Source organism: Condylura cristata, unplaced genomic scaffold (genome assembly GCF_000260355.1).
Source record: "Condylura cristata isolate star-nosed mole 26May11 unplaced genomic scaffold, ConCri1.0 scaffold00016, whole genome shotgun sequence".
NCBI classification, from domain to species: domain Eukaryota; kingdom Metazoa; phylum Chordata; class Mammalia; order Eulipotyphla; family Talpidae; genus Condylura; species Condylura cristata.
This window is the reverse complement of record NW_004567117.1, coordinates 8416899-8438830: the sequence shown is the minus strand read 5'-3', so window position 1 is coordinate 8438830 and position 21932 is coordinate 8416899. Positions and strand designations below refer to the sequence as shown.

Here is a 21932-nt window from a genome sequence, read left to right as displayed (position 1 = left end):
ACGAATAAATAAATAAATAAATAAATAAATAAAGTTAGAGACTCTTACATAATGTGTAACAGCAAATCAAAAAAATAAAACAAGAAAATGTACACTTATAAGAAATATATCTAAGGACCTTCCCTGATGGTTCAGTGGGTTAGGATACAGCACTGCAAGGAAGCTGCGGCTGCTTCAGTGCTGAGTTCGATCCCTGGCCCCGGAGGTGATCCATATGGTGCAGCAGACCTTTGCTGTCCTTCCCGCTGCTCCCCTCAGCAGTGTACTTCCTCCATCTGCTCCTTCTGCTCCCCACTCTGCCTCTAGTGAATCCTCTCACCACCACTGCACCTCTGGCCTGTACCCCAGTTTTGTATGTATAAATCTTTAAAAACAAAAAAGACCAGTTGACTTCTTGGCTATTTTAGATAATTCAAGATTTCACTTTTATATTTATACCTAATTTTATAATTATGAACATAAGTATTTGATTTGTTTCTTTAGAAATGATTTTTATAAATTAAATTATATTAACTTAAAAATGAAATATAAATTTAAGCATACCTACATGCATATTTATGTGTTACTGAATATGTATTTTATCATAGAGGTAATAACAACAGATCAGCATATATGCTACATCTTGTTTTTACTTCAATGTGAACTGTCCATTTGCAATTTAAAATATTTTATAATTAACTCAATTATTTTAAGCACAACTAACCTAACTTCAGGTATCCTAGATATGTTCACTCCCTGAGCTGCCCAGAAAAGCATATCAGCATTATTTCAGGTAAATAATGAGTCTCTCACCATATTATAAGATAGAATTACTTCTAGCAATAGTCCTATTATTATAGTAATTATTATTTCATAATGTATAACAGTAATACTATTTTGAATTCCCTTACAACAAAAAAGTTTTTCTTTGACAGTGTAATATGCCCGAAAGGATGGCCTGCTTGTCTGAGTTATCTCATAGAAGAAGCAAAAAGCAATGATAGCTTTTGTACTTGCAGGCTGTCATTATGATTTCTCTCACTCCATTCAAATATCCATTACTTTACAGAGAGAATGTCAATTTTGTCACCCAAAAATCCCATTGTGTCTAAGTATATACTGTAGCCCCTCCAGCTGGATGGCAAGAGAAGAATTTCAGTTGACTTAAGGTCATATATTTTTCTCCCATTGAAAAGTATTTCTTTATATAGAAGATAAAAAATGTGCTCACATATGTGCATCTACATTTTAATTATCTTTTGGTTCCTGCAGCTGCCTTGTGAAGACTGAGGGCATATGCTATGCTGCCGGTATTGCATACTCCAGTAGAACAGATCATGAATATTAAACAGGTAACAACAGTTCACTGTAGACATTTAGCATCATGGAGCAAAGACTTTGCAGACTTTTACTTGGAAGAATTTTCTTAAGGAACCCAGATACTCTGAAAGCATAAAGAAGCCTTTAATATATTTTAGTTGATGGAGGGGAAACCACTCCCCCCCCCCAGATTAAGAATCTTAGATATACTTTGTCCTATGTAGTCAAGTGTATTCATCATATTAGCAATCAAAATAGATAAACTCATGCCACTTGCAGCTACATGGATGGAGCTAGAAGGGATTATGCTCAGTGCAGTAAATCAGAAGAAAAAAGAAAAAATACTGGCTATTTCATTTAAAGGAACAATATAGGGGAACCAAATAAGGGATCAGGAAAAAAAATCACAATAAATAAAAACTCAAATCAATGGGAACTATAAATCAGAGATATTCTTCAGGGGAGGAGGAGGGAGAGGAATCAAAACGGGTGAGAAGAACACAAGGGACTATGGTGATGGTGCTCAGGTGAATTGATGGTGGGGATTTTTTATGGGGGCTACACTTGAGAGGAGAAAGTGAAAATTGTACAAAACAGAACCATGATGTAAAATATAAATAAATTTTAAAAATCAGAAAAAAGGAAATCAAATTCCTGCACTTTTATTGTCACAGTCACTGTCATCACCATTACCTTTACTTTATTTTTACTGTTACAACTTATATATAATTCACTCACCGCTCAACAACTCCATGAGAAAGGTAATATTATTATTGCACCTTCAACTGGCAGATGAAGGAACTGAAGCAAGGCAATCGAATTATGTTGCCTGCGGTCACAGAAATAGTAACACTGAGCTCAGAACTTGGGCACTGGAATGAGCCAGCATGTACTCAAAGTCTGACTCTCCCCCATAACCAGTGTGTCCATAAGCAGGTTTCTTAACTTCCCTGAATCTTTGGATTGTAACAGCCATGGATAATGACATACATTGTGGAGATTAAGATGGGATAGAGAAGGAAAGTTAAAGTTATAAAGAGGGAAGATTGGGCAAATTGGATGGCACAGGTGTGCATTACTATTTATCACTGTATATCAGGGCTGTTACTTATAGTTGTTGAAATAACTAGATCTTTAACTGTAACAAACTAGAAGAAAAATGAGAGCAGGCTTTGGGAAACCCAGTTTCTAATGTAAAAGAAACTTATGGTGAAAATCCATAAAGACCCTTGGAGACAAAAATACTTATCTAAGAGGAAAATGGAATTAAAAGTTCACACTTTGGCAAGGTATTAAAATGTCCTGCCATCAATACAGAAAGATTTTTCCAGGAAAAAAGATGAATTCATTTTAATCCTCCAACTTCAAGCTTTCAAATCAGGAAAGTCACCTTCTGGCAGTGCTATGTGAGGATAATAAAAAGGAAAAAAGAGGTAGAAACAAATCTAAACACTTTGACATGTGTTTTAATGCATAAATCAAAGTGACCTTATTTTAATGTTTGCTTGAAACAAAATAAATAAGCAGAGAGGTTCTTTACACACAGCAAGCTAAGTGGACAGAAAGTTTAGTCATTTCTATGAATGATTTTCTTCAACATCAGCTGCTTAATAAAGAATAGAGAAAAGTATTTTATGACACTGGGAAGAAATGACAGATATTAAAATAATCAGCCTATTTTGGAGTTCCTTAGTCAAATGAGTCAACGAAAGTCAGATTATTTATAGCAAAGATTTTCTGAGTTCACAACTTAAACTCTGGTGATTTAAATATCACAAACAATCTAATAAAACTTTTTCAGAGATAAAATGGACATCAAAGGTATGAAACAAGGAAACAAAGTCAGTGTTTTTTACATCAGATAAGGTGATGGTGAAGTCATTGGAAAACACAATAGTTTATTTATGAGAAGACAACCTTATTGGATTATTCTGAAGAAAATTAGTGAAATTCACATTTTCCCTACAACCAATATTTAATAAAGATTGAAATACTTATCAAGAGACATGCAATAGATAAGACAATGCTTTTATAAAATAAATATCTTTAAACAAGGAGCCAATAAATAATGGATTTTCATATAATTCTAACAGACTAAACTTGAGTGTACTAAGTATGTTCATCACACTTTGTGTAATAAAACTTGCTTTGGTGGGGTGGGGTTAGATTATTGGATAGATACACTACAAAGGTTCTTTCTACTTTAAACTTCCTTGCTAGATATATTGTTTAATGTCAGGAATTGAAGGGGTTCAGCAAGTTTTTCTCTTAAATGTTCCCAAAAATGGAAGGGAGGAAAAACCTGTTCTCATAGAAATAAATCTATTGTAAAAGCTCAATTTTCAATAATTTCTGCATGACCATGGAAGCTTATTATGTTAGTCTTAACATTAGAAAGCAAATGGAATGCCAAAGTTAAAAATGCTTTAAAAATAGGCCAGTCACAGGCCCTCCCTGGTGGTGCAGCAGGTTAAAACACAGCACTAAGAAGCTAAAGCCACTTCAACATGAGTTTGACCCTGCCCCAGAGGTGACCCACATGGCGCAACAGACCTCTCCTCACCCACCCACTGCTCCCCTCAGCAGTGTACGTGTCAGTCTGCCTGTTCTGTTCTCCACTCTGCCTCTGTCCCCACTCCCTCTCACCACCCCTGCACCTCTGGCCTGTACCCCAGTTCTGTATACATAAATAAATATTTTTTAAAAATAGGCCAGTCACTTATATGATCATGCCAACTGTCTTCTCCCTCAGGACCCCATTTTTTTTTTAATACTTCATTTAAAGAATCCAATCTTGGTTAATTTATGTTCACCAAGTTAAACCAATGTCACAAGCTCCTAATTGAAGAAACATATCACGTGGTTTTCTAAAAACCATTTGTGTTCTCAAACATGTTTCCCTTTCTGGTCTATAAATGTAAACCTAAACTTTCACTGAATGTATCTCATCCTCATGCACTGTTGGAACTTACAAGATGTTTCCTGAGAACAATCATGACTCAACATACCTGATACACACAGAACAAACCTGCGTATGAAAACTTTCACATGTCAAAGAAACTTGTCTCCTATCAAGAACAATTTTCTACTTTTTCCATTAATCTAAACTGTCAAAAGTCAAATGTTTAGTGTCTTTTGTTTTCTTGATAAGTCATTTTCAATGACTTAAACCCACGTTAGAATATCCGACATTTACCTGAGAATTTTCTTGCTATTCACCTTGTGGAGGTAATGACTTGATGCCGAAGCTTTCTTACCATCAGTACATTAAATAAAAAGATCAGTAGCAATAGTTTCTTTAGATTTGCTTTCTTTGGTCCATTTGACAGGAGCAAGCTTAAACTTACAATGATGCTTTCACGGGAAGGCAGGTGAGTAAAATAAGAAACCCTGAGACATTTGGATATGATGCTAATTCTATGCTTCAGAGCTATTTGTGGGTCAATCATTTTTTTCTGCATAAAAACAAATAACTACAAAACAAATAGAATACTTTCTTTTCATTCTTTTCTTAACAGATACACCACTAAGATAACAAGATTACTGAGCCAACAGGAATAGATTGTAACCTGACCTGTTAAAAAGAGAAGAATATTTTAGCAACTATTCCACATTTGAAGGCATCCATACTTCCTTATAGTTACATTGACATGGAAAAAATATGACTGGGTCTCAATTAACTCGATGATTTCAGTTATAGTTGCACTGTTCCCTAAAATATGGGCAGTAAATAATGAGTGACAAGGACCTTATTGAACAAAACCAGAGATGGCTTGTTTTGTCTGGCATCATTAGTCTGGCAAACAAGAGCAAGCACAGAATGCTATCTAATTATACAGAATGTAAGAATTTATAATAGCATTACATGAGGCAATAACAGATTGAACTTTGATAAACTCTGATATTTCCTTTCAATAGCAAGAAGTCAAGCATTATTTCTTATTATAGAATTGTTCTTTATTCAGTTGTATTCAAACGCAACAGTTTATAAAACATCTTACAAAAGGCTGATTACCTAAAAAGAATCTCAAACTTTTTTTTTAAACATCTGTTAAGAATCTGTTGTCTTTAATTTAATAATAGAGCTTATTATTAGAACTGAATGTACTAAGCTCTAGGATTCTCTGCACAACTTCCTCTCCCTTCTTTTCCCTTTCCTCCCACTTCAACCTCCTTTTCCTCCTCCTCCTCTTTCCTCTCTTCCTTCACCCATCTCATCTTCCTTACCCCCCACCCCCCTTTTTCTGGCAAAGCTATTACATGTCTAAGACTCATGTTTTCTTCTGCACACCTCACACTCTCTATTCTCTATTCCTGCATCCCCTCAGAAAATAGTGTACACCTATTACAGTGAAGTCACAAAGCTGAAATACAGGAAGAGAACTGAAGCTTCATTTTTTCCCTCAGCTCAGTATAGCTCCCTCCTGATACACCGTTTTGCTTATCTTTTTAAACACCACCATCTTTTACACACAAAAATTTATGTGTAATGGAAAGAACTCACTGAAGTTGGTACATCTGGCTGGATCTGGCATAAACTTACTAATCCATACCATGGAAATGTTGAAACTACATATCCACACTGGAATGAAATCAAAATGAGGAACTGATATAATAAAATAGATGAAAAATAAAGAAATATCCTAATGTGAAAGAGCTAAGTTTTTGGAAATGATTGAACTGTCCTCCAATTTTCTCTGCCACAGACCTTGCTTCCTTTTTCATAGTGTTTATAACACTATTTGTTATTCTATAGTAGTATTTGTTTATTCCATGACTGTTCCCTTCATAAGATTTTAAAGCAGGGCAGGAGCTAATTCTTCTCAGAGAATGTCTCCAAGAAATATCACTTTATGAATGCATTACCTTCATTTTGTATTATTCAAAGGATCGATCATAGTTAAAGAATCAAATTTATCCTTTTAGAGTTTTATCATCTAGATGCATCACAACAAATATGTTAAGGGAATGGGTTAAATAAGTAGGCTAAACACCAGTTATTTTTGAAGTTAATTTAAAAGGTATTCAATTCTAAGTAGTAAAGACCCATGCTTGAAATCAACACATTTCTCCACCCCAATGTTTTCCTTTAACTAGGAAAAATTGTTGTTTAGAAATACATGGGAGTCAGATTCAGATGTAAATTTAGACTAGATCAACTTTGTATGTCATTTGGGCCTTCTTTGAAGAAGAAAAGCATTTGATACTAAGATTTCTGAAAGGTAGAAAGTAGCAACTTTATCAACTAGGAGTTTAAACAGACCACATAAACAGGCCGAATTCCAGGCCCACAGTAGAATCAGCCCAACACATTCAGGCAACTGTCCAACTACTATGAAAATGTCATGGGATTTCCAATGTTGGGCATTATCCTATTCACTGAAATCAACAAATATTCATTTGCCTTTTGAATTTTCAAAGCCTAAGGTGAATTGCATCCTTTTTTTTTAGGCAAGTTATCATAAGCTGAAGAGACCTGATAAGATTTTTTACAGGATTTAATCCTTACTATTCTCATACTTATCCTTCTGGGAAGGCTGCTTGTGAACTAATTAATCTGGGAAGAGCGAGAGATGAAAGCACCTACAATCAATAAGGAGGCAGAGAGGGCTAGTATTATAATCGCTGACTTGACTCATAATCTCTGTGGGAAACATTTTCAAAGTCACACAAATTTATATTTAAAAGAAATCATTGAATAGATGGCCCACTTTAAGACAGGTGGCCATAAAACCTATTCTATCTCTGGGGAGGGACCCATGAATTGGTATTTGCAATAGCTGTCTATGATGACTCATATACAGCCACAACTGACAGTCTCCAGTTTAACTGAAATGTAAATGTGAAGTGAAGCACTAGATATGTTACACATGGGTTCTTATTAAATTCTCAAATTTTCCATCTTTTCCAGATGGATATAATGGTTCAAAATGTTATATGAATACAATGGTAGCACAGAGATACAAATTTACCAATGACTGACAGTCTTTTTTCCCTAAATGTTTATTTATTTATGCATACAGCAACTGTGCAGGCCAGAGGTCAGGGGTGGTGGTACAAGGATTTACTGGAGACAGAGTGGGGAGCAGAACAGGCAGAATTGACTGAAATACACCGCTGAGGGGAGCAATGGGAGAGACAGGAGAGGTCTGCTGCTCCATGTGGGTCAGCTCCCAGGCCTGAGTTCCAACTCATACTTCAGTGGTTGGTGATAGCTTACCAGCCCTGAAACTTTAACCCTTGTGCCACCAGGGAGGCCCAGCACTGACAGTCTCTCTTCCTTTAAACTTACATGATATGGAAAACTGCTATTTAATAATATTTCTTGGAAGGAAGAATGGAGGACTCAAGGGAGTTAAGTGGAAATATGGACCAATATATTCATAAATAACCCTGTCAAGTTTCTAGCCCTGTGGTAAAGCCACAGATTCAGTTCTAAATGGATGAATTAGCAGTTCTCTGTTTTATGTGACAAATTATATATCAAAACTTGTACTATTTTACATATGTGTTCTCTAGTTCATAAAGCTTGGGTGATGGAGGGAAGTTTGATGAGTAGGGGACTATTATCACTGCCAAAGACACCAGAGACAGTCCATTCCGGTAGGGACCAATCTAGTACTTCAACCTCCCATGCCAATTTAAGGCAAATCATGGCCAGGTGGGCGGGCTGGAGCTGGGTGTACCACTAACCACTACATGTTAACACTTTAGCCTGTACTGGCTTTATCAGAAAAAGGGAACAAGGAGCGAGAACCTGTGAGATGGGAGGGTAAGTACTGGAATTCTTCAGTATTGTTTTTCATTTGTCTGTTTGCTTGCTGGATCCAGAATTGGGTGCTTGTTTTAAATCTCGTATTGCTGTGGAGTTACAGAAACAGAAGTGGACCTGCTTTAACCAAGGGACAGGAAACAAATGTCTTCTGATCTTCACACATCAGGACTTTTTATAAATCAATCCTCTTTCATCAATTTCCACATCAATAAAGAGGTCTCTGTGTGTGTGGTTGTCAGCTTTAATGTGAATAAATTCACTAACTTGACTTGTTAACAATGCATTTTCTGAATTTCATCACCAGATTTCCTGATTCAATAAATACAGAGTGGAGCCAGGAATTTAATTTCAATAATCTCCATCAAGTGAGACTTACACACTTTAGAAGAAACTGTGGCCCAAAGCAGACACAAACCAGTAGACTCACCACTTATAATAAATTTCTGTCCTAGCTTAATTCCAGATATTAATGTGTTAGCTCATTAAATTTTTCTTTGTTAAGAATGTTCATAAATCAAGATAACAGCTAAGTTGGTATCATCACTAACCTAACAGCCATTTCTTTTCCCTCTACTAAATAATTTCCACTTTTAAAGAAATGTTCAATTTTGTTCTATTAAAAAGTATTTTATGACATTTAGTCAAAGAAACATGTTCCTATTTACCAAGAATGTGGAGTGAGGGAACAAAAGATTCAAAGTTCTTCTTTGAGCCTAAAAATAGACATATTGTAGTGCTTTCCTCTATAAAACTTGGGGAGAAACCAGAGTTTAATTTTAAACCCTATTTCACTGCACCACTGTCACTCTTCATGAAGTATCTTATTAATGACAACTGGAATTATTTAAAGTAAAATACAAATTAAGAAAATGAGCAGGACTTTTCCAGATGATTGTTTTTTCTTTTTTTATCTTGTGATATCATGAAATATGGGTTTAGTGAAGGGGAAAGAGACTATAAATGTATTATGTACCAGTGACATCACGTTTCTCCTTGACCAAGCTCCAGTCAGGCTCCTCCGATTCTTCTTCTTGACTAGGCCTCCAACTTGACCTTTAGGATTGAACACTTTTACATAGCTTCTAACAGCAAAGCCTCAGCTGTAGAAGATCTCAGACTCTCAGAAGTGCCTGAGAAAACTCGAAGCTGCCAAAAGAAACTGACTCTGAGGGAGGAGCATGACTTCAGAAAGCACCACTCAGCAAAACTAGATGCTTCCATATGGACCAAACCTTCATTTTCAATTTTTGTGATTTTTCATTTCCCTGACACTACAGAATCCCAGCTTGACCCCCCCCTTCTATTTCTTATCCTCCCTTTAAAATGCCCAATCACTTCAGTACAAATTGAATTTGAGTTCAGTTCACATGGATTCTTTTCCCTAATGCAACAGCATATAACTGAATAAAATGTCTTTTCCATTTCAGTGTCTGACCTTGCTTATCTTTGACCCTGGCACTATCTCAGATCTTTAATATTTAAACCCCCATAGCATGCCTTCATTTTTTGCATGTAGGGAAACCCAGGCTCCGCCAGGTTAAGTAACTTCTGAAAGGTGGCAGCTGGTGTCAGAACCAAGATTCCAAATGAAATTTGCTCACTCCAGAAAATTTATTTTAGGGTTAGCTTCATGGCCTGGCAACCAGCTACCACTGAAGGGCTCCATGCTTGGTCTAATGCTCTGCTATAGCTTCCTTGAAAGACTTACTAATTATGATTTCCACTATAAGGGGGGTAAATGGAGATATGACCTCTAATATAAATAGAGGACAAATGTGAAGCTACTCAGGGTAAGAACATCTGGAATATTTTAACTACATGTTAATAAGATTTGATCTCTTTATAAATCAGCTTTATGTTAAATTAAAAACTGAAAGTTTCAAAAAGGAAAGAAAATAAACAGAAAATTTTACATGGTTTAATTAGGGCTAATAAAAAGGTGAAAAAAAGAAAAGATATCTCTGTTGTTCCCTTCTTTCTGCATCACTGTCATCTTTTACCTTTGCTCCTCAAATCCAGAACTTGGTCATGAAATAATGACTGAACAGAGTAGGGTTTCTATTGTTGACCCTCAGGAGATTTATGTAAGCTTTTGCTTTGGTTGTCTATAAACAAAGCTAAGATTTTCTAAGACTGTCAATTATATTTACTCTTCATAGTGACCAAAAATAACAACATATTTGAAATAATTTTTATTTATAAAAACCTATGACTAAAATTTTGGCCAAATTAGAAAATAACTTCTTCAGAAATTAATATTTTCTGGCTGAAACAAGGATTTTTTTCTTCCCTTTGCAAAAATCAGTGCTGCAAATTTTAAAGTCAGCAGTTTCTCCAGATTCTAACTGGGAAGATAAGAAAAGAGAAATTTTTAAACTTCAGCATATCATATTTCCTTTCCTGATTCACTAAGGAATGGGGATACCTCACCTCAGATACTATACTGGGCCACATGAGAAGATAAAATGAGCTTTTTAAACTGCTTCACATTTAATTCATGGAGAGATTTTTTGAAAACTAAGGTATGTTCGTGCTTGCCTATGTGTTTTATAGTGTGCCTCTGCCTAAACCCAGGAATATAATAGCTACTACCGCAAATGTTTCTCACACGCACACAAATGTTATGGGGTAACTGCCTTCCTCCCTCCCTCCATCCCTCCCTCCCTCCCTCCCTTCCTTCTTCCTTCCTTCCTTCTTTCTTTTCTTTCTTTCTTTTTTTTTTTTTTAAGATTTATTTATTTATTCATACAGAACTGGGGTACAAGCCAGAGATGCAGGGGTGGTCAGAGGTTTCACCAGAGACAGAGTGGGGAACAGGAAGGTAGATCAATGAAGTACACTGCTGAGGGGAGTAGTGGGCGGGTCAGGAGAGGTCTGTGGTGCCAAGTGGTCACCTCTGGGGCTGGGGATCGAATTTGCACTGAAGCAGCTGCCGCTCCCTTACAGTGCTAAGTCCTAACCCATTGCGCCACCAGGGAGGGCCCAGGGTAATTTTCTTAAATAAGAAGTGGTTACAAATTTATGGGTTAATATAAAACATGTATGTCTTTAAAGTTTATTAATGAGAATTAGCTCATGGTATCTAATAAAGAACAATAACTGACTTAGTTTCAAGGTGAATTTTATGACTGGTACCAAATAATGGGTACAAAATAAAATACTATGTTCATGTCATTCAGAAATATCAGTCTGAAGTTTTCTGGTCAGGTCAAATTGTTTAAGAGGTAAAAGGTTTAAACAAATAAGAGAGATCTAACAATAAATAATCTTCCTGAGATTTTGGTAAACTTAAAATTTTAAAACTGAGCTAAATTAAACAATGGGAATTCACTGAATAGCTACAACAATAACTAATTACTGAACTTTTAGGTTTGCTATTAGCTTCTGATTGCAAATAAAGGAATTTGTGTCCACAAGTAAAATTATCTAATGTTACCTTAGAAACTAAACAATAAAAAATGCTGACTGATAGTTTTTATAATTACTTAAAATTTAGGAATTAGGAAATTAAATATTTTAAGGATTAAGAATTTTCAGTATTATCTATAAGAAAGACCTCTTTTTTAGTAAGAAAAAAAAATCTGATCTCATGAAAAACATACTGATTTTTTCAGACTGGGAAAGGGGAAAACACTAACTAATGAAAAGGGAATATCATGTTTTCAAACTAAATTAAGGTCAAAAGACTTGTTAGAATGATTTTTAAAAACCAGTTATTAATATCAATGGTGTTCTCATGTCAAACTGAACTTGAATTTTCTTTCATCTTCTAAAAGGATAAAAAATGTTCTTAAATCATGGTCAGTTTTTGAAACTGTCAAAGTAATCGAAACAGCAGGTGTGCTTTTACCATTGTGCTGATTCCTGAGAGAAATCTAGTCCCATTAGCATTGCACATAAGCTAAGTTTTCAGAGAAATAGCTGTACTCTTAAAAGATTTTTATTTATCACTCAGGGTAATTAAGTATTGCTTCATACTAATCTAGAAGTTGTCTGAATCATTTGACAACAAAATTTTCTTAAAATCAAATTTCTAAAATAGTAAAATTTTGATTGATTAAAATGAGTAGAAATATAAGAAGTCTTAGAGAGCTCCTAAGACATTCCATAAAGATGATTTTCTGTTACGAGGAAAGAAAACACTAACATATCTGATATACTTAAATGCACTGAAACTTCATGAAAAGCATTGTCACATAAAGAAAATGCTTAACATTTTGATGTATGTGAAACTTCTTAAAAGTCTGATATGTAATGGCATAATATTATTACTGGTCAATTCTGGTATTACTCTAAAATATTATGTACTAGAAAACTGAGCAAGTTTTATGTCAATGGCACTACACGCAAATCTTTACTGTCATTTTAAAGTTTGTAATTTGCAGAAGTTTTTTTCCTGACATTTCATTCAGAGGGATTGATAGGGTAAGGGCTTAGACAAATACTCAAAAAATAGAGTTCTATTGTGAAATTAAATGAGGATAAGTAACTGGAAAACGTATGGAGAAAACAAAGATGGAACACATCGTAGCTTCTAACAAGAAATCAAGGTCCTTCGTAACTAATTAGTATATTTGAAGCTTATCGCCACAGGTGAAAGAGGATGACAGACAAGCCTGGCCATATTAATTGACCAAGAAACTGGGTGTACATCAAGGTCTTTAGAAGAAAGTGTCTATCATCCTGATGGGAAGGAGCCCTTGAGGGCATTTCCAACCACCGACACTACCATTAAAGTAAAGGCGCATACCAGGCGCAAAGAGATACAGAGCATCACTCTCAAAACAACTGGGGAGACAGCCGTACAACTGACCTCAAATTGAGGATAAACAATGAGTGCTAATTTCCAGGCCCCAGAAACAGCTGATGGAGTGAGGGGGAAAGCTTTTCCCAAACCTGTAGCTCAGAATACCTTACCTTTAGGTACCTTCCCTGGACCCCCATTTTGGAACTCTCCATTTGTACTCTGAAAAAAATAAGAGGGAAACCTTCTTCCACTAGTAAATATTTTTAGAAAACTGTTGGGTTTTGTCCTTGTGTCTGCTATTTCTCTCTAAATTTCACCATAAGCTCCTTTTTCATCTGTGTCTTACTCTTATTAATCTCTTTTCAATAAGTCAGGCTGAGACCAAACATCAAGCCATGGCCATAATAGCTAATCACTCTGACCACTGGGTATGTCAAAATCTAGATGAATCTTAACTACTCTTCATCCTTGCTGATTTAAGTGCCTAGTCAACCAACACTGGAAAATGACTGGTCAACAGCTATGGTATTCACAGAAAAATATCACTGCCTCTTCTGCTGGTGATTTGGTTGGGCCCTATGAAGACCAAAGGACTATTTCCAAAGCAAGGTACAGACAATAAGTGACAGAAAAGTTAAGGGGGGGCGGGGAAGCATGACCTTGAATTTCCTGGGTTGTATCCCAGGACCATACAGCAATAAATGAACATTGAAGATATGTAGACACCAACATCATCAAAGTCTTGGAAAACACTCGACCCTGAGAATTAAAAGTTCTGATCTAATGTTGCCTGTGAACCACATTCATCTTTATATTTTATTTAGCAACTAAGAATGATTTCCACTTAAATAGTCAGGAAGCTATATAATTGGATATCTTGCCTCTACTGTCACTATACTCTCTACCTTACATGCCACCCATTCCACAAACTTGGGCTCTTTTGTTCATGAATTATGTCATGTAATTGTGCTAGGTGAAAGAATGTGGAAAATGTTCTTGTCTATCACAATACCAAAGTCTTTTCAATAGGACAGATTTAACCCCAGGCTCTGGGAATATAAATTAATGGAGGCGATTGTAAATGTCTCCATGCAACTAGTATAGGGGTTCAACACTACTGTGAAAACTTTAAAACTTCAATCAGAAGTCAACAACTGCCTTTGGAATCAATAAGCTCTGGATCATTAACTGCCTAACCAGGAGGAGCTTGTGCAGTTGGAGAAAAATGCTGCTTCTATGCAAATCAAACAGGACACATGTTGTCAAATTTGCATCTAATAAGAGATAAAATTAATGTTTTCCATTAAACAAGTAACACCCATTCATTCTATTGATATGATGTATTCCCAGGAAAGGGAACTGGCTTAAAAGGGTGTGGGGACATGTGATTCAATTTGTTCTTTTCTGTTTGTTCATTCTTAACCTACTATTTGTTATTTTCTCTCTGCAGATGTCTTGTTACTCATACACTAACCCAATTTTTCTCTTCATGGTCATCAGCTGATCTTCTAATATGTAGGACTCCTAGCGAAGTTGAAGGTTCCCAAAGCAGACCACGCCAAGATTATTAGAATTGGTCTCCTCAAGATACCTCGTTCTAGCATACAGATCTAACAGCCATGAAATCCCTTGAGGTCGAGGAGAAGCTTTTGTCCTGAACTAAATCATTCTTCTTTCCAGAAAGATCTCCAAGGTGATATCATCATATCTTAGCCTTCTGCCCATTTCCCAAAGGAAGAAGCAATCACTGTTCCACCTTTTAAGACCCAGGAGAATGTAGTTAGGGGGATTTCATCCAGTTTAGGTTTTTTGATGAACATATCCTCTTAATATTAGAATCACATATTTATTCTCAGAAAAAGGATGAGGTAAACATCCTTCTTGTCTGTCATGTGACACCCCCAAATCCCATGATATCCCAGATTTCAAAATGCAGGATAAATATACTTGGTTCACTCCATCATTCTTTGGAATTGACAAACATGCAAATTTTCCATATATACATGTTATTGAACTGATTACTATTTTTTTGCTAACCTGTCTGATGTTTTGATTACTCATCAGTCCAAGAAGAACCTAAAGGGCGATAGGATGATTTTTTTGCATCCCAACAATACTCAAAACTGCAGATTATAAGTTTGAATCAGAAGGGTTTTCTGAACTTATAGGACATAAAAATAGAACAGAGCATTCTATATTGTTCTATATATATACCAGAAGAAAATTACTGAGGCAAGCCAGGCAGTCTAGCTGCAACTGAATGGTAAAATTAAATGGGCAAATGCAAAAGGAGAGGGAAAATACTATTTGCAGAATCTTTCCAAATGTCAACCTCTTTAAAAATCAAGAAGTTAATTATTTACCTCACAGACAAGTCACCAAGGCAGAAAAAAAATGTGGGCGTTCTTGGGGTTTGATTATTTCCCCCAAGCAGTGATTACATGCATCAGCATCCGATTCAGTTACATGCTAATTAGAGGCTTTATCTTCATTGAAGAATCTTTTTCCTTTGTTTAATTCAGCAAAACCAGCTTAAATCCAAAGTTTGCTACTTAGGAAACCTTTATCCTCTCCTCATCAGGGAAGAAACTTTCTTCATGTTAAAGGCGAGACAAGCTGTTTATACTCTCTCTAGATCTAAAATTGCCATAACCATACTTGTCAACCTATATCTAACCTGTTGTAAAGACACCCCCATCAAAGGTAGAAGTACCATGCTCATTTAAAAAACAATTTCTGTTTTTAAAACATTATAAGCCTGTATTCTCTTGATGTTGCTTTCACCCTGGACTAAGGAGTGGAAAGTAGGCAGCAGAGTTGAGGGGTCAAGTGGAGCTGTGTAACAGGAGGCAGGTGGGCTCTGGGGAAGATGGTGAGAGAGCTCTTTTTTATTTTTTAATATATAATTTATTTATATGTACTTTACATCATTGTTCATTTTTGTCCAATGTTTGCTTTCTTTTCTTGGGTGTCGTCCCCTTAGAATTCCACCACTAGTGCACCTGCACACCATCTCCATCATCCCCTGTGCCCTCCTTCCCTTATTTTGATCCCTTTCCCTTCCTCTCCCCTACCAAGTGATTCTGATTTATAGTTGTCTGTTTATTATTTCTTGATCCTCTATATTGATCCTATAAGTGAAGCCATCCACTATTTTTCTTTTTTCCTTCTGACTTATTTCACTGAGTATAATCCCCTTTAGCTCCCTCCATGTTGCTTCAAATGGCATGACTTTATCTTTTTTATTTTGTTCCTGCAGCTTGTCTTGCACCCTTGTACTGCTAGGAAGGCTACATAAAGGAGAAAAATGGAGGAGAGGCATGAAGGACGCTCAGAAGAGACATCCGGGGAGGCTGACAATGGCAACCATCATTCTGACCTATCTCCTTTTGTTCCAGCTTTCTGAGACCTACTTCAGTACCCCCTCTCTGTGGTTCTCCACCAGAAGGTGCCTTAGAGTTGTACAAGCATTTGGGCCTAAGTGTCCCCATTTTAGGTTGACCTTTTTTTTTTTGCTGGGTATTCACCTACTAGGTGATGGGTAATTTGAGGTATTATATTAGGAAACTGATATCTTTTGTTGTCTTCTCTCCCTATGCATGCTAATTCTATTCAAGAGTTTTTAAACTAAGAGTCTTTTTTTTTCTGCTGTTTTGTACATAGATAGCCAGTTTCTTTTAGAGTGTGAATGTTTGAGGGGGTCCTGGGTACCTCTTGATTGTGTGCTAACAAATTTAGTTTAGAGCTAAATTTTCTGACAACTTCCATTTTTGAAAACATTATATATCCTATGATCCCTTGACATAGTTTTCAAATCTTACTGGCAGCTCAGCTGTTCGATTAAAAATATATGCACTTTTCCACTTTAAATGCAGAGGAACTTTCCTTAGATAACCTTAAAACATAATTGCCTGGTCCAGTCCAACAATATGAAATTAAACCCTACAATTAGCTCTTTCTTGATTCCCTCTTCCTCTAATATTTCAGTTTTTTCAATTTTCAGTATCTCTCAAATGATCAGTTATCTCTTTTTTTGTAGTGTGAACTTCTTTTGAAAATGATTATTGTGTTTAATATTAACATTGTTTGATTCAATAATTTGGTAACAAGTAAAACTGGGCAAAATCAGGAAAAGAAAGTCCTTTGTTCTCCCCTACCCCAAATCTTTCATTTATTTGAAACTATCTTAACTTTAGAAATGGATGATAGTGTAGGTCTAGAATGTAATGTGATGGAGGAGAGGTAGGGAAGTTGTACCAGACTTTAGAAAAAGAAGGTAGAAACTATCCAGTATTTTTCTTCTTCTTTCTGGCTTATTTCACTAAGCATGATCCCTTCCAGCTCCGTCCATGTCGCAGCAAAAAGCATGAGTTTTTATTTTTTGATTGCTGTGTATTATTTGTGTGTATATGTGCCACATCTTCTTAATCCAGTCATGGTTTCACTCACAGCAGGAGCATAAGGACCAGGAAAAAAAAAAAAAAAGCAATTGTAATAAAGTAAAAATGAAAAACAACCAGCAACTATAGACCAGAGACATTTTACGAGGTATGGGGGGAACAGGATCAAAAATTGGGGTGGGGTGAATATGTGGGATTATGATGATGGTGCAGGTGAGAACTGTTGGTGGGAAGCCCATGGGGATTACAACTGGGACGAAAAAATGCACGAAATGAAAAATGATGTAAAAATAAGTAAATAATAAAAAAGAAAAAGAAGGTAGAGAGAGCAGGCCAAAGAGCACTGGACTTAGAAGAATAGGTCTAATCTGCCATTTGCTAAAGGTGATTTGGATTTAGTCACTTCATCACTTTTAGTCCCATCAAATCAAAGATAAATAAATAAAATAAGAATATAGCTATTATGTAAACTACAAAATGCTAAAACTTATTATTTTATAATAACTTATAATTTTGAAAAAAATACTTATTACTAATTGACTTAGTAACTCAGCTATTCATTAATGTGAGCATTTAATGTTATAATTTTATTTTTTTACTTTATTTTTATTTATTATGCATACAAGAACTGGGATGTAGGCCAGAAGTGTGGGGTGGCAAGGAGGTGGTGAGAGCATTCACCAGAGACCGAGTGGGGAGCAGAACAGGCAGATCGACTGATATACACTGCTGAGGGTAGCAGTGAGCAGGCCAGGAGAGGTCTGCCATGCTCTGTGTGTTAGCTCCCTGGCTGGGGACTGAATTCAGGCCTCAGTGGCTGGCAACAACTTGTAGTGATGAGACTTACATCCTTGCACCACCAGGAAGGCCCTAATGTTACAATTTTCTCATAAATACTGCATTATCTGAGTTTCACAATTCAATGTGTTTTCATTTTCATTCAAAATAATTTTTAAATTTCCATTGTGTTTTTTTTTAATCTATGGTTTTATTAGTGGGCTATACATTTATCCTCAGATTTCATTCTGCTTATAAATTGAAATTTGTATCCCTTGACAGCTGTCACTCATTCCTCTTTCCCTCCCCATCCTGGTAACCACAATGTACTTATTATTTTTGCAGGGTCTATTTTTTGTTATTCTATATAAACCTGCCTGGCTTATTTCATTTTGCATAATGCCTTCAAGTTTCATCCATGTGTGGCAAAAGGCAGTGTGCTTCCTTATTTTTTAATTTAAGGTTGAATAATATTTCCATCATGTATATAACCACTTCTTTATTCGTGCTCATCTAGGTATTAGGTTGCTTCCATTGTAAATGGAGCTGCAATAAACAAGAATGTCCTGGAATCTTTCAGTGGTCCTATTTCTTTCACATATACAGAGGTGGAATTGCTGGATCATATGGTAGTTTTATTCTAAGTTATTTGAGGAAACTCCATAGTATTTTTCATAGTGGTACAAATGTATTGTCCTGCCAACAGTACAATGAGTTCCTTTTCTCCACATTCTTACCAACACTTATTTCTTGTCTTGTTGATAGATATTCTAATAGTATTAGGTGATATTTCAAGTGGTCTTAATTTCTGTTCATCTAAGGATTAGTGATGCTGGGCACCTTTTCATGTAACAGTCTGAAATTTATACATCTTCTTTGGAAAATTTTCCATTCAGATTCTTTACTCACATTTAAATTGGATTGAGGTTTATGTTTCTGAGTTTCTTATATATTTTTATGTAACTAAAGTAATATATATTTTGGATAGTATATATTATCCAATATATATTATCCAATAATCTATATATTGGATAGTAATCCCTTATCAGATATGTGGTTTGCAAATATTTCCTCTCATTCTGTACATGGAATATTCATCAGGCAGATAATTTCTTTTTAAATTTAGGTCCCATTATTTTACATTCTTGTAAGCTATGAAGGTGGGGGTAGGAGGTGTGGGATCACCCCTTTAGGTGTAGTCACCATAACACACCTACACTTGATTCTTGCCCTCCCATCCCCACCCCCACCAATGCGTCAGTTCTATGGTCGGCTTTCAAGGTTTTAAACTTTGTCTTTGTCTGACCCTTTGGTTTTTCTATATTCCACATATATAGATGCCATTTGATATTTATCTTTTTTCTTCTGGCTTATTTCCCTGAGCATGATCCCTTCCAGCTCCATCCATGTTTTTGCACATGGCATGAGTTCATCCTTTTTGATCACTGAAGTAGTATTCCATTATATATATGTACCACATCTTGTTGATTTTTTGGGGAGGCACTTAGATTGCTTCCATAGTTTAGTTCTTGTAAAGAGTGCTGCAATAAACACAAGAGTGAAAGTTTCCTTTTGAATTAGTGTGTTTATATTCTTTGCAAATAGAACTAGAAGTGGAATTGCTAGATCTATTTCTAATTTTCCATTTTAAATTAAAATAATGTTTTATCTTTTCAGAAACCCTCACATTACTTTCCCTAGGAATTAGCCCAGTCTACTTTCCCACCTATGGTGCAAGAGACTTTCTTTTTGCTGTGCCACGCTTTGTAGTTTTGTACACTCCACTGGTTTATTTTTGCTTTTGCTGCATATGCCTTCCGTGTCATACTCAGTATCATTGCCAAGACCACTCTCAACATAGCAGAGCTTCTCCCATTTCAACTTGAAGTTTCACTTTTTCAGGTCTTATGTTTACGTCCAATCCATTTCAAGTTAAATGCTGTGAGTGGGCACATAGTGCCAGGAGAAGCAAGCACGCTTTTCCTGGCAAGCATGCTTTTTTCTGGTGTCTTGAGGCTTTAATGGGGTAGTGGGGGTGGTGGTTTAGTCCCTGTGGTAGCAGCAGCAACGGGTTCTGAGGTGGAGGCGGTGGTAATGATTTCAGAAGCAGCATAGGCAGAAAAGGATATGGAAGAGAAGGTGGTTTGGGAGCTTTAAAAAAGGCCCAAACCTTGGGCTACTGGATTTTACTGTTTTATTAGGCGAGTTTGTGTATCTCTGTGAAGATAACAATTTCTAACTGTACCAAAGGAAGGTAAGGTTCCTCAACACTGCAGTTTATTTAGTAAACAAATTCCAAATTGGAAAACTGGATGAAATATTTGGAAAACTGACAAGATTTTTATCTTTCAGTTAAATAATCAGAAAACATGAACACATATTCCTTTAGAAATTACAGAAGTTTTATATAAACCCATATAAGCTGCCACTACTGGAAAGGTTTCAGCTCTAGCTCCAGTGAGAAGGGAACTTTAAGTGGATAGGTAGAGGAGGAGGAAGAAGAGATGTTAGGGAAGGGAGACACTGTGGTTTTATGGAAGAGGAAGTGAAGGTGGAGTCTTCGGAGGAGGAAGAGGGGCTCCCAGTTTTAGCAGGAGAGGACAGTAAGTGTAATGACAGAAAACCTTCACCAGTTCATGTCTGCAGATACCTGCATGATTTGTTTCTTGATCAAGTCTTGAAGAATAGTGGTATTATGACAGTGGGACTGAAATATCAACCACATGCAAAAATGAATGCAACAGAATGGGCAATTTTGCTCTAAAAATAGCATAAATAATTATTTTAATGTTTGGTACAATTCCTGTAACTGTGGGTATTTAACAATAAATGGACATTTTTCATTGAAAAAAAAAAGTTGTGAAGGTTGTAATGTCCAGTTCTATTGCTGTGTGTGGAAGTAATTTTTTTTTTTCTAATGCCATTGCCATTTATTAAGGAAAATCTTTCTTTACTCCACTGAATATTTTTGGATCCCTTGTCAAATATTATATCGCTGTACATGCCAGGGTTTATTTCTGGGCATTTAAGACTGTCCCATTGATCTGTTTCTGTTATGCCCATTCCATACTTTGATTGCTATAGATCTGCAATACAGTTTAAAATCAGAAAGAGTAATTAATGCTTCCAACATTGTTCTTCTTTCTCATAATTGTTACTTCTACTTGGTGTCTTTTTATGGTTCCATTTAAATTGTAGGATTTTTTACTATGTGGAAAAACTGCCACCGAGTGCACTGATTTTATCTCTGGCTTTTGGTAGTACTGACATATTAAAAACACTTATTGTTATAATTTATGCATATGAAAATATCTTTCATGTTCATCTTTATATGTGTCTTCAATTTTATTTCCTCAATGTCTTGCAATTTTCAGTGTCCAGATCTTTCACTTCTTCATTAAATTTATTTTAAAATATTGTATTTTTAATTTTTTAAAAAAGATTTATTTATGCATATAAGAACTGGGGTTCAGGCCAGAGTTGCAGGGGGGTGAGAGGATTCAGATGGGGAGAACAGATGGGGAGCAGAACAGACAGATCGAATGAAATACATTGCTGAGGGGAGCAGTGAGCAGGTCAGAAGAAGTCTGCTGTGCCATGTTGGTCACCTCCCTGGCTGGGGATCGAACTCGAGCTGCAGTGGCTGTGGATAGCTTCATAGTGCTGTACTTTAACCCACTGTGCCACCAGGGAGGGCCCTGTATTTTAAAATTTTAAATGTCAATGTTTTCTTGATTTCTTTGCTGGACAGTTTTCTGTTAGTGTACAGAAGCACTGATTTTTTTTTTTAATGTTGATTTTCTACCCTGCTAGTGTAATGGTTTTGTGGATTATTTTTAATAGGTGTTTTTAGTGGAATATTAGGGGCTTTTATAGATAACATCATTCACAAATTGTTGACAGCTGTACTTGTACTTCTTCCTTTCCAATATAA

The 21932-nt window shown here is 36.0% G+C and overlaps 1 protein-coding gene and 1 pseudogene across 1 annotated transcript in view; one reads left to right on the top strand and one right to left on the bottom strand.

The window, feature by feature from the left end:
- Window positions 1-21932, bottom strand: part of DLGAP1 (discs, large (Drosophila) homolog-associated protein 1) — a 504048-nt gene that overhangs the window by 442417 nt on the left and 39699 nt on the right. The gene's annotated exons all lie outside the window — the stretch shown is intronic.
- LOC101624867 lies at window positions 17410-20450 on the top strand (annotated as a pseudogene).